Source organism: Drosophila serrata, unplaced genomic scaffold (assembly GCF_035046125.1).
Source record: "Drosophila serrata isolate PLE 108 unplaced genomic scaffold, ASM3504612v1 contig_60, whole genome shotgun sequence".
In the NCBI taxonomy this organism is placed as follows: Eukaryota; Metazoa; Arthropoda; class Insecta; order Diptera; family Drosophilidae; genus Drosophila; species Drosophila serrata.
Window position 1 is genome coordinate 267,674 of NW_028256958.1, and position 12,749 is coordinate 280,422.

General features: G+C 53.0%; 2 long non-coding RNA genes and 2 pseudogenes across 2 annotated transcripts; all 4 read left to right on the forward strand.

Annotated features, from left to right (window-relative positions):
• The first annotated feature begins 1,465 nt into the window (after nucleotides 1–1,465).
• LOC147644939 (uncharacterized) lies at nucleotides 1,466–2,220 on the forward strand (annotated as a pseudogene).
• Nucleotides 2,221–2,571: 351 nt separating this feature from the next.
• LOC147644940 (uncharacterized) lies at nucleotides 2,572–5,053 on the forward strand. Its single transcript, XR_015272599.1, has 5 exons — nucleotides 2,572–2,636; nucleotides 2,708–3,502; nucleotides 3,573–3,965; nucleotides 4,027–4,407; nucleotides 4,676–5,053. It is a non-coding gene; the product is annotated as an uncharacterized LOC147644940 (long non-coding RNA).
• Nucleotides 5,054–7,501: 2,448 nt separating this feature from the next.
• LOC147644941 (uncharacterized) lies at nucleotides 7,502–11,919 on the forward strand. The gene is made up of 5 exons (XR_015272601.1): nucleotides 7,502–9,510; nucleotides 9,582–10,376; nucleotides 10,447–10,839; nucleotides 10,901–11,281; nucleotides 11,550–11,919. It is a non-coding gene; the product is annotated as an uncharacterized LOC147644941 (long non-coding RNA).
• LOC147644942 (uncharacterized) lies at nucleotides 8,340–8,978 on the forward strand (annotated as a pseudogene).
• Nucleotides 11,920–12,749: the final 830 nt, after the last annotated feature.

The window sequence follows — 12,749 nt, forward strand, 5'->3', positions numbered from 1 at the left end:
CATTTTCCTCGCCCCTTCCTGGTCCTACAAATTCTACCTGTCCCTATACATCGATAGTCCTTCAGTCCGTTCCCACCCGAAATGCAACACCACCCAAGGATATGGAGAGCTGCTCCCGGCGTCCGGCGGCTCGACAGGATCATTGGGAGCATTTAGATCGGTATCTCCAGCGCAGTTCCGTACGGTGCCTAACGCGGAGCCCACGTCTTACGGGAAGTACCATTTTTCCAGTGTCTGGCCCATGTGTACTTCGTGATCCCTCTTTCAGGTCACACGCGGACATCTTTGGCGTGGTATACACCCAAACTCCGGCCCTGCATGTCCTCGAGCTCGTACGCGTTGCTGCCTATCGTCCTCACCATCCTGAACTTGAGGAACTCCTCCTGGCCTGGCTTTGCAGCGAACTCTCTGGCCCTCTGGTTATAACGTTGGCGACAGCGATCGTACGAGGCCTCCAGACACTTGCGCACCTTCTCCTGCACGTCTCATGGTCGCACAGAGACTGCAGCTTCCTGGCCAATCGGTAGCTGAAACAATGCAGGAGCATGTGATGTCCGAACAGCGTGAAAAACGGTGCTTCGCCCGTAGCCGAGTGGACTGCGTTCCGGAGGGCCACTTCGATCTCGGGAAGGTAGGCATCCCATTCCCTATGATCGTTCTCCAGGAACCCTCGAATAGCCGCCAGAACGCTCCGATTCACTTGTTCCGCTGCGTTGCTCTGCGGAGAGTATATCGGAGTTTTTAAGTGCCGAATCCCAAAGCTCTCCATGACCTCCTCGAAGATCTTTGACACAAACTGTCGTCCATTGTCCGAGTGCACGATCTCTCGGACCCCGAACTTGTAGAAGACCTCGTTTATGAGGAAATCCACAACATTCGTGGCTGTCGCTTCCTTCATGGCCTTCAAGAACGTGTATTTGGAAAAGTGGTACACCACAATGAAGATCCAGGCCCATGCCCTTTCTACGACCTCGGCTACTTGCCAAGGAAGTCGATGTACAGCTCTTCAATCCTAAGATCCGGTAAGCTATCCTTGTTTCCCAGGATCTCTTGGACCAACTCCTGGTACTCCTTTCAAGCAAACTCGGTGGTCTCAAAACCTAGCAAATCGGTCAGGTCCACAGAGATTTCCTCAACGCATCGCGAAAGCGTGTCTGCCACCACGTTCTCGCTGCCTTTCCGGTGTTCGATGGTAAAGTTGAACCCCTGGAGCTGCAGAGACCACCTGGCCAGGCGTCCCGACAAATCTTTCATCTTTCACCACTTCAAGCTGGCGTGATCCGTGATGCACGTAAACGGCATGCCTTCCACGTATGGTCGGAACTTCCGGATCGCCAGGAGAGCTGCCAGGCACTCTTTCTCGGTGACGGCGAAATTCACCTGGTGCTTGTTCATCTTCGCCGAGAAGAATGCTATCGGCTGCTGGCTGTCCTCGTTCCTTTGGAAAAGAACGGCTCCAACCCCGATGTGTGATGCGTCACACTGAACATAAAAGTGCCGCTTGAAATCGGCGTGAACCAGGACTGGTGCCGTAGTTAGCGCCATCTTCAAGGCTTCCACTGCCAGCTGCGCTCCCGGACTCAAAGAAAACTTGTTCCCAGTTTTCTTGAGTGATTCAGTCAACGGCGCTGCTAGTGTTGCGAAGTTTCGAACGAATCTCCGATACCAGCCTGCTGTTCCCAAAAACGCGCGCACCTCCTCCATCGACCTCGGCTCCGGCATCCTCCTGATTGCCGCCACTCTACCGGGATCCATGCTCAGACGACCTCCACCTACGACGAAACCCAAGAAAGTCAAAGACTTGAAGCAGAATTTAGATTTATTCATGCCGATGGTTAATCCTGCTTCTCTTAGGCATTCGGCGACTCGTCGTAGGTATCGGAAGTGCGTCTCGATGTCCGGGGCCAGAATGAGCAGATCGTCCAAGTATACAAATACGTTGGATCGGATCTCGGCTGGGATTACTCGATCCATATGCCAGCCTCTGTGCCGCATTACAGGGCCCGAAAGGCATCACCCTGAATTGGTAGAGAGGCCGACCAGGAACTCTTCTCGTCCAGTTCGATCTGCCAGAACGCAAATTTCAAATACACGCTGGAGATGAAATGCGTTTGATCGATTCTGGACAGGATTCCATTGATACTAGGCAAGGGGTAAGCGTCCTTGACGGTCACGTCATTTAGTTTCCTGGCGTCTAAACAGAATCTATCCTTTCCAGGCTTCGACTCCACCGTCCTCCGGTTGCTCCAAGGGCTCTTGCTCTCCTCGATGACTCCCAGGGCTAGCATCATGTTGACATCGTCCTCGACCACCTTTTGCTTCGCTGGAGACATCGGGTAGGGTCGGTCTTTGAAAATTTTTGAGCCTTCCACCAGCTCTATGTTTCTCCTGGGCAGTCGTTCCCAAACCATCCTTCTTGAAGGTGAGGAACCTGTGCTTGATTGCCTCTAGCTCTCGGTTCTCGGCTTCAGATAATGTCCAGGATTAGGGGTCCGTCTTTTCCTCGTCGTCATCTTCCTGGTCGGCGTAGTGCTCCATCTCCCTGGCGTGAACTTCTTCGGCCTTACCCCTTCAACCGGGATATCTCCAAGTACGGCCGGAGCCAGGTCAAACGCCCGCCAAAAGTCGACGCCGAGGTATGCCACCTGTTCCAGATAAGGGCACAGATAGAAATTAATGTTTTCTACCTTTCTCTCATACTCCACAGGTACCTCTATCCATCCGATGATTGATCGATCCTCTCCAGTGGCAGTTCGCACCACCGAGAAGTACCTGTGCACCGGCACACCCATCGCGTCCACCAGTTCCCTGCAGCCTTTTCCGAGCAGACTGACGCTCGCCCCGGTGTCCAACAAACCAGTCAGCTGCTGGCCTGAAATCGTTACTCGGGCGAACGGTCTGGGATCCTGGGTGCCGCCCCACTTGACGGCTGCGACGACTTCTCGGCGCTTCCGCTGGCGTTTCCGGAACCGATCTCGTGCCTTTCAAACCGTCCGGGAGACCTTACGCATGCCGCTCAGCTGATGCTCCTCAAAGATACGGTTCCTGACCTCTAAATACCATCGCATGCGCTCTTCATAGGGTAAGTATCTTATAATTATCCTTAACGCCTATCTTGTTATTTTAAGGGTCTCCTACTGCGCGGAATTCCGCTTTGGGCGAGCCCCTTCCGCTCTGGGATCGCCCCGCCGTCCGTTTCCCATACAATTCGGGCACTTCGGAGCGACGGTGTCGGCCTTTCCGCAACGGAAACAAAAACCTTTGTTCAGCTCCTGCCCGCAATCCCGAAAACCGCAGTCCATGGCTCCACAATTCCAGCAGCCAGTCCGGAAAGTATTTCGAGGCCGCTCCCGGAGTTCCTGCACTTGCAGTGGTTGCTCGTCTTCATCCTCCTCTGGCTCTGGAGCAAACGCCTCAATGACTCGGTGGTGGGAATTGGGCCCGAGCTCTGCGTCCGAAGGTACGCTCCACCTCGAGGCTCTCCTGCCGCAGCTCATCCACAGTGAGTAGCTCCATCGCATACATGAAGCGAGCGATCCCTTCTCCTAACCCTTTTTCATCACCTTAACCAGGTGACGCTCCGGCATCGGCTACCTCAGGCGAGAAGCAAGAGTTTGCATCGCATGCAGGTAATCATCTACGCTCTCCCCTGGTTGCTGCTCCCGCTGCAGTAGCTGATGCATCCGCTGATGCTCCGTCTCGTGGCTCTGGAATCGATCTAGCAGCGCTCGGCGTAGCTGATGCCAGCTGTCCAGTCGGTGCTGCTGCACCTGGATCCAAAACCACTCCAGGTCCTTACCCGTCAGCAGCATGTGGAGCAACGCGATTTCCTCTGGAGGTACTCCAAGCGAAACAGGAAGCCTTCGTTGTGATTCCGCTCGTTCCGCTCGGAGGTGGTGGCTGCTGTGGGCGCTGTTGTTGTCCTGTTGCTGTCGACTGCTGCTGCTGACTCTCGATCCCTTCAGGTAAGTGCTGCTGCTTTGTGTCGGGTTACAAAACTTCATTAATCAGCTTCATCATTTCCAGAAACCCGGCCCGCATCTCGTCCCGCAAGCTCTGGCTGATCCCATCTTCTTGGGTCTTGCGACACGTCTCTGCCGCCTGAGCCAGGGCGACGTTCACCGCCGACTTGGCTGTGGAATCTACGGGCAGATCCTGAAAATGTACTGCCCGCTGAGCGGGATCCATTTCCATTAGATGGTCAGCTGTGGCCCCGATCGGCTCGAAGTCTAGCAATTTAGTCTTTGTTTGCTCTTCCGGCTCCTCCAGCTGTTGGTCTTGCCGCCGAGAAGGGGGTGTCCTCGGCAACCCCATAGAGGCCCGCGGCGGCGCGTGCCCGACAGCCCCCTTCCCATCTGTGGACCACAACTCCTCTTCCTGGGCTGAAGGACCCCTCGACCTGAGCTGGTAATTACTTCCCCTATCCCTCTCCATAATCCAATTCTTGAATTCCTAACTGCTACCGACTTTATTCACAAAATAAATAAATATGTAAGCATATGCAATATAAATAAATGCACATGCAACAAATATGTAATTAAATAAAAATAAATCGACAAATAAATAAATAAATGGAGAAATAAATATACAAATAAATAGATAAATAAATCTTCTTCTACCTGCATTCGCTACCAAAAAAAATTCACTAACTTTTCTTTTCCTTTCTAAATTTCAGAGGAGATGGAGCCGATCAACCGCCGCCGGACTCCGCGTCAGAAGCTTGCGTCTTCAATTGTCCCGTATCGTCACTAATCCGGCCATTCGTCAACTGGACTAACTTTCAGCTGGGCTGAAAGTCGCCAGTTAAGGACATGGGCCATAAGCAGTATCCCGTAGGATTTTCCTCGATGGCTGGGACTCCGAGGCTCTGATCGTGGTGGTCGTGCAGCGCGCAGTGGGACCTGCGGGTCACGACTTCACCAACAGGATGATACCAGGAAGCCCCTTCCACCAGGAAAACCCAAGGATCTGCCCAACATTTACATTAACATTAACATTGAATACAACCAAACTTTACGTTAATATAAATAAACACTTGTATCCCTATCTACTATGTATCACAGTTTATATCACAATGGTTCTGGACTCGTGCTTTATGCACGGTCTGTGGCTAAGGGATGCGAATCCGTCGTTCCCACGCCCGGACGCCACCACCCTGCCACCGCAGCACCCTCTGTGAACTGTGCCGGGAGCAATTGTCCATCTTTCTGCGGACCAAACCTCCCGTCCTGACTGGGAAAACTAATTAAAAACAAAATCAACAAATATCCTACGCCTTGGTCACCAGTCCCCGGTCCTCGGTGCAGTTGCAGACCGTAACATAGGCCTCGCAAGCCACATAATGCGAGGGCTGGATGACCTAGGACGTGGCCTTTCGCGACGTCGCCATCCCGCTATTCTTTTATTTTTTTAGTAATTTGGGCGCCATATTGTAACGGAACTGCATCCTTTCTCGGGCAACGCCAGGCTAGCTCAGTAGGCCCAGGGCTGGGTTCGACCCAATGCCCGCAGTCCGCACAATTAAAAATCGGAATAAATCGGACGTCTCTGACAATACTCCTCACGAAATACAACTCTCATCACTAATTACAACAAAAACAGAAAAAAGGTAAATAAACAATTAAATATAGACGGACGGACACGGCTGAGACAAATTGGTGGCATTGGTTTTTCTGCCACGACGCCCCACCCATCCTTTGATGCCTCCTGGTTATCTAGGGGCATCACCCATCTCCGGCGGACCGGAGCCTATTCCAGGCGGTCTGGCGACCGACCCATTTCCCTCAGGTAAACTGGTCTACTCAATTTTCATGATAATATTTTATTTCAATTTATTTTATTTACAAACATATACTTCTTTTTGCTATGGGTCATCACCCCACTCCCGGCAAGAGCGTGGCCTTAGCCAGGGATGCGCTTGCGCCAAGGCTGCTTCTATTGGGGACGTAAAACTCCCGGAGGAGAAGCCCTTTAATGATTCGGCCTCAATCGGCCACAAAATTATGTTTCCCTCTTTAGTCCCTAATCCCTGATGGAGCTCCAATAGAAATATAGGGGTATGGGTGTTCGCAACAAAAAAGCAGAGCAAGAAAAACGACCGGCTTCTACTCCGTTCCCCTTTTGGTCACAGCGCTCGTGTTGCACCAATCCCGGACCCAGGATACGGTCGAGCGGAGGAACGAATGTAATACTAAACAGTTAATAGTATCCTTACTAGCTCCAATAGCTCCGGCTACTGTGCTACGGCTGCAAGGGGCGGCGGCAAGGCGGCCCTACGGCGACTCCGGCTACTGCGCAGGCTGCTCTGGTAATGGCTCCGGCTACGGCTCCGGCTGCTCTGGTGATGGCTCCGGCCACGTGAGGCGGTGGCAAGCGCGGCTCCGGCTACTGCGCAGGCTGCTCTGGTAATGGCTCCGGCTACGGCTCCGGCTGCTCTGGTGATGGCTCCGGCTATGGCTCCGGCTGCTCTGGTGATGGCTCATGCTACGGCTCCGGCTGCTCTGGTGATGGCTCCGGCTACGGCTCAAGTGGCGCTACGCGAGGCGGCGTCAATCGCGACTCCGGCTATTGCGCAGGCTTAGGCGGTGCAGCGGCTCTCTAGCGGCGCTGAGGCGGCAGCACTGAGGCGACGAAACTGAGGCGGCTCTGGGCTACGGAATGGTGGCGGCGGCACTGAGGCGGCGGAACTGAGGCGGCGGAACTGAGGCGACGGAACTGACTCCGGGTTTTTTCCATTACCATCTCCATTTATAGCCCCGATTCCTTCCCCATGTTCCAGAGCTCCAGCCGTTACTTTTCCTATTCCTTCATTGCCTTTGCCGAGAGAAAGGGCAAGAACCCTTTCTCTTAGGCCGCATTCGAACTGCCCGGTTCGCTCATTTTCCTCGCCCCTTCCTGGTCCTACAAATTCTACCTGTCCCTATACATCGATAGTCCTTCAGTCCGTTCCCACCCGAAATGCAACACCACCCAAGGATATGGAGAGCTGCTCCCGGCGTCCGGCGGCTCGACAGGATCATTGGGAGCATTTAGATCGGTATCTCCAGCGCAGTTCCGTACGGTGCCTAACGCGGAGCCCACGTCTTACGGGAAGTACCATTTTTCCAGTGTCTGGTCCATGTGTACTTCGTGATCCCTCTTTCAGGTCACAGGCGGACATCTTTGGCGTGGTATACACCCAAACTCCGGCCCTGCATGTCCTCGAGCTCGTACGCGTTGCTGCCTATCGTCCTCACCATCCTGAACTTGAGGAACTCCTCCTGGCCTGGCTTTGCAGCGAACTCTCTGGCCCTCTGGTTATAACGTTGGCGACAGCGATCGTACGAGGCCTCCAGACACTTGCGCACCTTCTCCTGCACGTCTCATGGTCGCACAGAGACTGCAGCTTCCTGGCCAATCGGTAGCTGAAACAATGCAGGAGCATGTGATGTCCGAACAGCGTGAAAAACGGTGCTTCGCCCGTAGCCGAGTGGACTGCGTTCCGGAGGGCCACTTCGATCTCGGGAAGGTAGGCATCCCATTCCCTATGATCGTTCTCCAGGAACCCTCGAATAGCCGCCAGAACGCTCCGATTCACTTGTTCCGCTGCGTTGCTCTGCGGAGAGTATATCGGAGTTTTTAAGTGCCGAATCCCAAAGCTCTCCATGGCCTCCTCGAAGATCTTTGACACAAACTGTCGTCCATTGTCCGAGTGCACGATCTCTCGGACCCCGAACTTGTAGAAGACCTCGTTTATGAGGAAATCCACAACATTCGTGGCTGTCGCTTCCTTCATGGCCTTCAAGAACGTGTATTTGGAAAAGTGGTACACCACAATGAAGATCCAGGCATGCCCTTTCTACGACCTCGGCTACTTGCCAAGGAAGTCGATGTACAGCTCTTCAATCCTAAGATCCGGTAAGCTATCCTTGTTTCCCAGGATCTCTTGGACCAACTCCTGGTACTCCTTTCAAGCAAACTCGGTGGTCTCAAAACCTAGCAAATCGGTCAGGTCCACAGAGATTTCCTCAACGCATCGCGAAAGCGTGTCTGCCACCACGTTCTCGCTGCCTTTCCGGTGTTCGATGGTAAAGTTGAACCCCTGGAGCTGCAGAGACCACCTGGCCAGGCGTCCCGACAAATCTTTCATCTTTCACCACTTCAAGCTGGCGTGATCCGTGATGCACGTAAACGGCATGCCTTCCACGTATGGTCGGAACTTCCGGATCGCCAGGAGAGCTGCCAGGCACTCTTTCTCGGTGACGGCGAAATTCACCTGGTGCTTGTTCATCTTCGCCGAGAAGAATGCTATCGGCTGCTGGCTGTCCTCGTTCCTTTGGAAAAGAACGGCTCCAACCCCGATGTGTGATGCGTCACACTGAACATAAAAGTGCCGCTTGAAATCGGCGTGAACCAGGACTGGTGCCGTAGTTAGCGCCATCTTCAAGGCTTCCACTGCCAGCTGCGCTCCCGGACTCAAAGAAAACTTGTTCCCAGTTTTCTTGAGTGATTCAGTCAACGGCGCTGCTAGTGTTGCGAAGTTTCGAACGAATCTCCGATACCAGCCTGCTGTTCCCAAAAACGCGCGCACCTCCTCCATCGACCTCGGCTCCGGCATCCTCCTGATTGCCGCCACTCTACCGGGATCCATGCTCAGACGACCTCCACCTACGACGAAACCCAAGAAAGTCAAAGACTTGAAGCAGAATTTAGATTTATTCATGCCGATGGTTAATCCTGCTTCTCTTAGGCATTCGGCGACTCGTCGTAGGTATCGGAAGTGCGTCTCGATGTCCGGGGCCAGAATGAGCAGATCGTCCAAGTATACAAATACGTTGGATCGGATCTCGGCTGGGATTACTCGATCCATATGCCAGCCTCTGTGCCGCATTACAGGGCCCGAAAGGCATCACCCTGAATTGGTAGAGAGGCCGACCAGGAACTCTTCTCGTCCAGTTCGATCTGCCAGAACGCAAATTTCAAATACACGCTGGAGATGAAATGCGTTTGATCGATTCTGGACAGGATTCCATTGATACTAGGCAAGGGGTAAGCGTCCTTGACGGTCACGTCATTTAGTTTCCTGGCGTCTAAACAGAATCTATCCTTTCCAGGCTTCGACTCCACCGTCCTCCGGTTGCTCCAAGGGCTCTTGCTCTCCTCGATGACTCCCAGGGCTAGCATCATGTTGACATCGTCCTCGACCACCTTTTGCTTCGCTGGAGACATCGGGTAGGGTCGGTCTTTAAAAATTTTTGAGCCTTCCACCAGCTCTATGTTTCTCCTGGGCAGTCGTTCCCAAACCATCCTTCTTGAAGGTGAGGAACCTGTGCTTGATTGCCTCTAGCTCTCGGTTCTCGGCTTCAGATAATGTCCAGGATTAGGGGTCCGTCTTTTCCTCGTCGTCATCTTCCTGGTCGGCGTAGTGCTCCATCTCCCTGGCGTGAACTTCTTCGGCCTTACCCCTTCAACCGGGATATCTCCAAGTACGGCCGGAGCCAGGTCAAACGCCCGCCAAAAGTCGACGCCGAGGTATGCCACCTGTTCCAGATAAGGGCACAGATAGAAATTAATGTTTTCTACCTTTCTCTCATACTCCACAGGTACCTCTATCCGTCCGATGATTGATCGATCCTCTCCAGTGGCAGTTCGCACCACCGAGAAGTACCTGTGCACCGGCACACCCATCGCGTCCACCAGTTCCCTGCAGCCTTTTCCGAGCAGACTGACGCTCGCCCCGGTGTCCAACAAACCAGTCAGCTGCTGGCCTGAAATCGTTACTCGGGCGAACGGTCTGGGATCCTGGGTGCCGCCCCACTTGACGGCTGCGACGACTTCTCGGCGCTTCCGCTGGCGTTTCCGGAACCGATCTCGTGCCTTTCAAACCGTCCGGGAGACCTTACGCATGCCGCTCAGCTGATGCTCCTCAAAGATACGGTTCCTGACCTCTAAATACCATCGCATGCGCTCTTCATAGGGTAAGTATCTTATAATTATCCTTAACGCCTATCTTGTTATTTTTAGGGTCTCCTACTGCGCGGAATTCCGCTTTGGGCGAGCCCCTTCCGCTCTGGGATTGCCCCGCCGTCCGTTTCCCATACAATTCGGGCACTTCGGAGCGACGGTGTCGGCCTTTCCGCAACGGAAACAAAAACCTTTGTTCAGCTCCTGCCCGCAATCCCGAAAACCGCAGTCCATGGCTCCACAATTCCAGCAGCCAGTCCGGAAAGTATTTCGAGGCCGCTCCCGGAGTTCCTGCACTTGCAGTGGTTGCTCGTCTTCATCCTCCTCTGGCTCTGGAGCAAACGCCTCAATGACTCGGTGGTGGGAATTGGGCCCGAGCTCTGCGTCCGAAGGTACGCTCCACCTCGAGGCTCTCCTGCCGCAGCTCATCCACAGTGAGTAGCTCCATCGCATACATGAAGCGAGCGATCCCTTCTCCTAACCCTTTTTCATCACCTTAACCAGGTGACGCTCCGGCATCGGCTACCTCAGGCGAGAAGCAAGAGTTTGCATCGCATGCAGGTAATCATCTACGCTCTCCCCTGGTTGCTGCTCCCGCTGCAGTAGCTGATGCATCCGCTGATGCTCCGTCTCGTGGCTCTGGAATCGATCTAGCAGCGCTCGGCGTAGCTGATGCCAGCTGTCCAGTCGGTGCTGCTGCACCTGGATCCAAAACCACTCCAGGTCCTTACCCGTCAGCAGCATGTGGAGCAACGCGATTTCCTCTGGAGGTACTCCAAGCGAAACAGGAAGCCTTCGTTGTGATTCCGCTCGTTCCGCTCGGAGGTGGTGGCTGCTGTGGGCGCTGTTGTTGTCCTGTTGCTGTCGACTGCTGCTGCTGACTCTCGATCCCTTCAGGTAAGTGCTGCTGCTTTGTGTCGGGTTACAAAACTTCATTAATCAGCTTCATCATTTCCAGAAACCCGGCCCGCATCTCGTCCCGCAAGCTCTGGCTGATCCCATCTTCTTGGGTCTTGCGACACGTCTCTGCCGCCTGAGCCAGGGCGACGTTCACCGCCGACTTGGCTGTGGAATCTACGGGCAGATCCTGAAAATGTACTGCCCGCTGAGCGGGATCCATTTCCATCAGATGGTCAGCTGTGGCCCCGATCGGCTCGAAGTCTAGCAATTTAGTCTTTGTTTGCTCTTCCGGCTCCTCCAGCTGTTGGTCTTGCCGCCGAGAAGGGGGTGTCCTCGGCAACCCCATAGAGGCCCGCGGCGGCGCGTGCCCGACAGCCCCCTTCCCATCTGTGGACCACAACTCCTCTTCCTGGGCTGAAGGACCCCTCGACCTGAGCTGGTAATTACTTCCCCTATCCCTCTCCATAATCCAATTCTTGAATTCCTAACTGCTACCGACTTTATTCACAAAATAAATAAATATGTAAGCATATGCAATATAAATAAATGCACATGCAACAAATATGTAATTAAATAAAAATAAATCGACAAATAAATAAATAAATGGAGAAATAAATATACAAATAAATAGATAAATAAATCTTCTTCTACCTGCATTCGCTACCAAAAAAAATTCACTAACTTTTCTTTTCCTTTCTAAATTTCAGAGGAGATGGAGCCGATCAACCGCCGCCGGACTCCGCGTCAGAAGCTTGCGTCTTCAATTGTCCCGTATCGTCACTAATCCGGCCATTCGTCAACTTTCAGCTGGGCTGAAAGTCGCCAGTTAAGGACATGGGCCATAAGCAGTATCCCGTAGGATTTTCCTCGATGGCTGGGACTCCGAGGCTCTGATCGTGGTGGTCGTGCAGCGCGCAGTGGGACCTGCGGGTCACGACTTCACCAACAGGATGATACCAGGAAGCCCCTTCCACCAGGAAAACCCAAGGATCTGCCCAACATTTACATTAACATTAACATTGAAAACAACCAAACTTTACGTTAATATAAATAAACACTTGTATCCCTATCTACTATGTATCACAGTTTATATCACAATGGTTCTGGACTCGTGCTTTATGCACGGTCTGTGGCTAAGGGATGCGAATCCGTCGTTCCCACGCCCGGACGCCACCACCCTGCCACCGCAGCACCCTCTGTGAACTGTGCCGGGAGCAATTGTCCATCTTTCTGCGGACCAAACCTCCCGTCCTGACTGGGAAAACTAATTAAAAACAAAATCAACAAATATCCTACGCCTTGGTCACCAGTCCCAGGTCCTCGGTGCAGTTGCAGACCGTAACATAGGCCTCGCAAGCCACATAATGCGAGGGCTGGATGACCTAGGACGTGGCCTTTCGCGACGTCGCCATCCCGCTATTCTTTTATTTTTTTAGTAATTTGGGCGCCATATTGTAACGGAACTGCATCCTTTCTCGGGCAACGCCAGGCTAGCTCAGTAGGCCCAGGGCTGGGTTCGACCCAATGCCCGCAGTCCGCACAATTAAAAATCGGAATAAATCGGACGTCTCTGACAATACTCCTCACGAAATACAACTCTCATCACTAATTACAACAAAAACAGAAAAAAGGTAAATAAACAATTAAATATAGACGGACGGACACGGCTGAGACAAATTGGTGGCATTGGTTTTTCTGCCACGACGCCCCACCCATCCTTTGATGCCTCCTGGTTATCTAGGGGCATCACCCATCTCCGGCGGACCGGAGCCTATTCCAGGCGGTCTGGCGACCGACCCATTTCCCTCAGGTAAACTGGTCTACTCAATTTTCATGATAATATTTTATTTCAATTTATTTTATTTACAAACATATACTTCTTTTTGCTATGGGTCATCACCCCACTC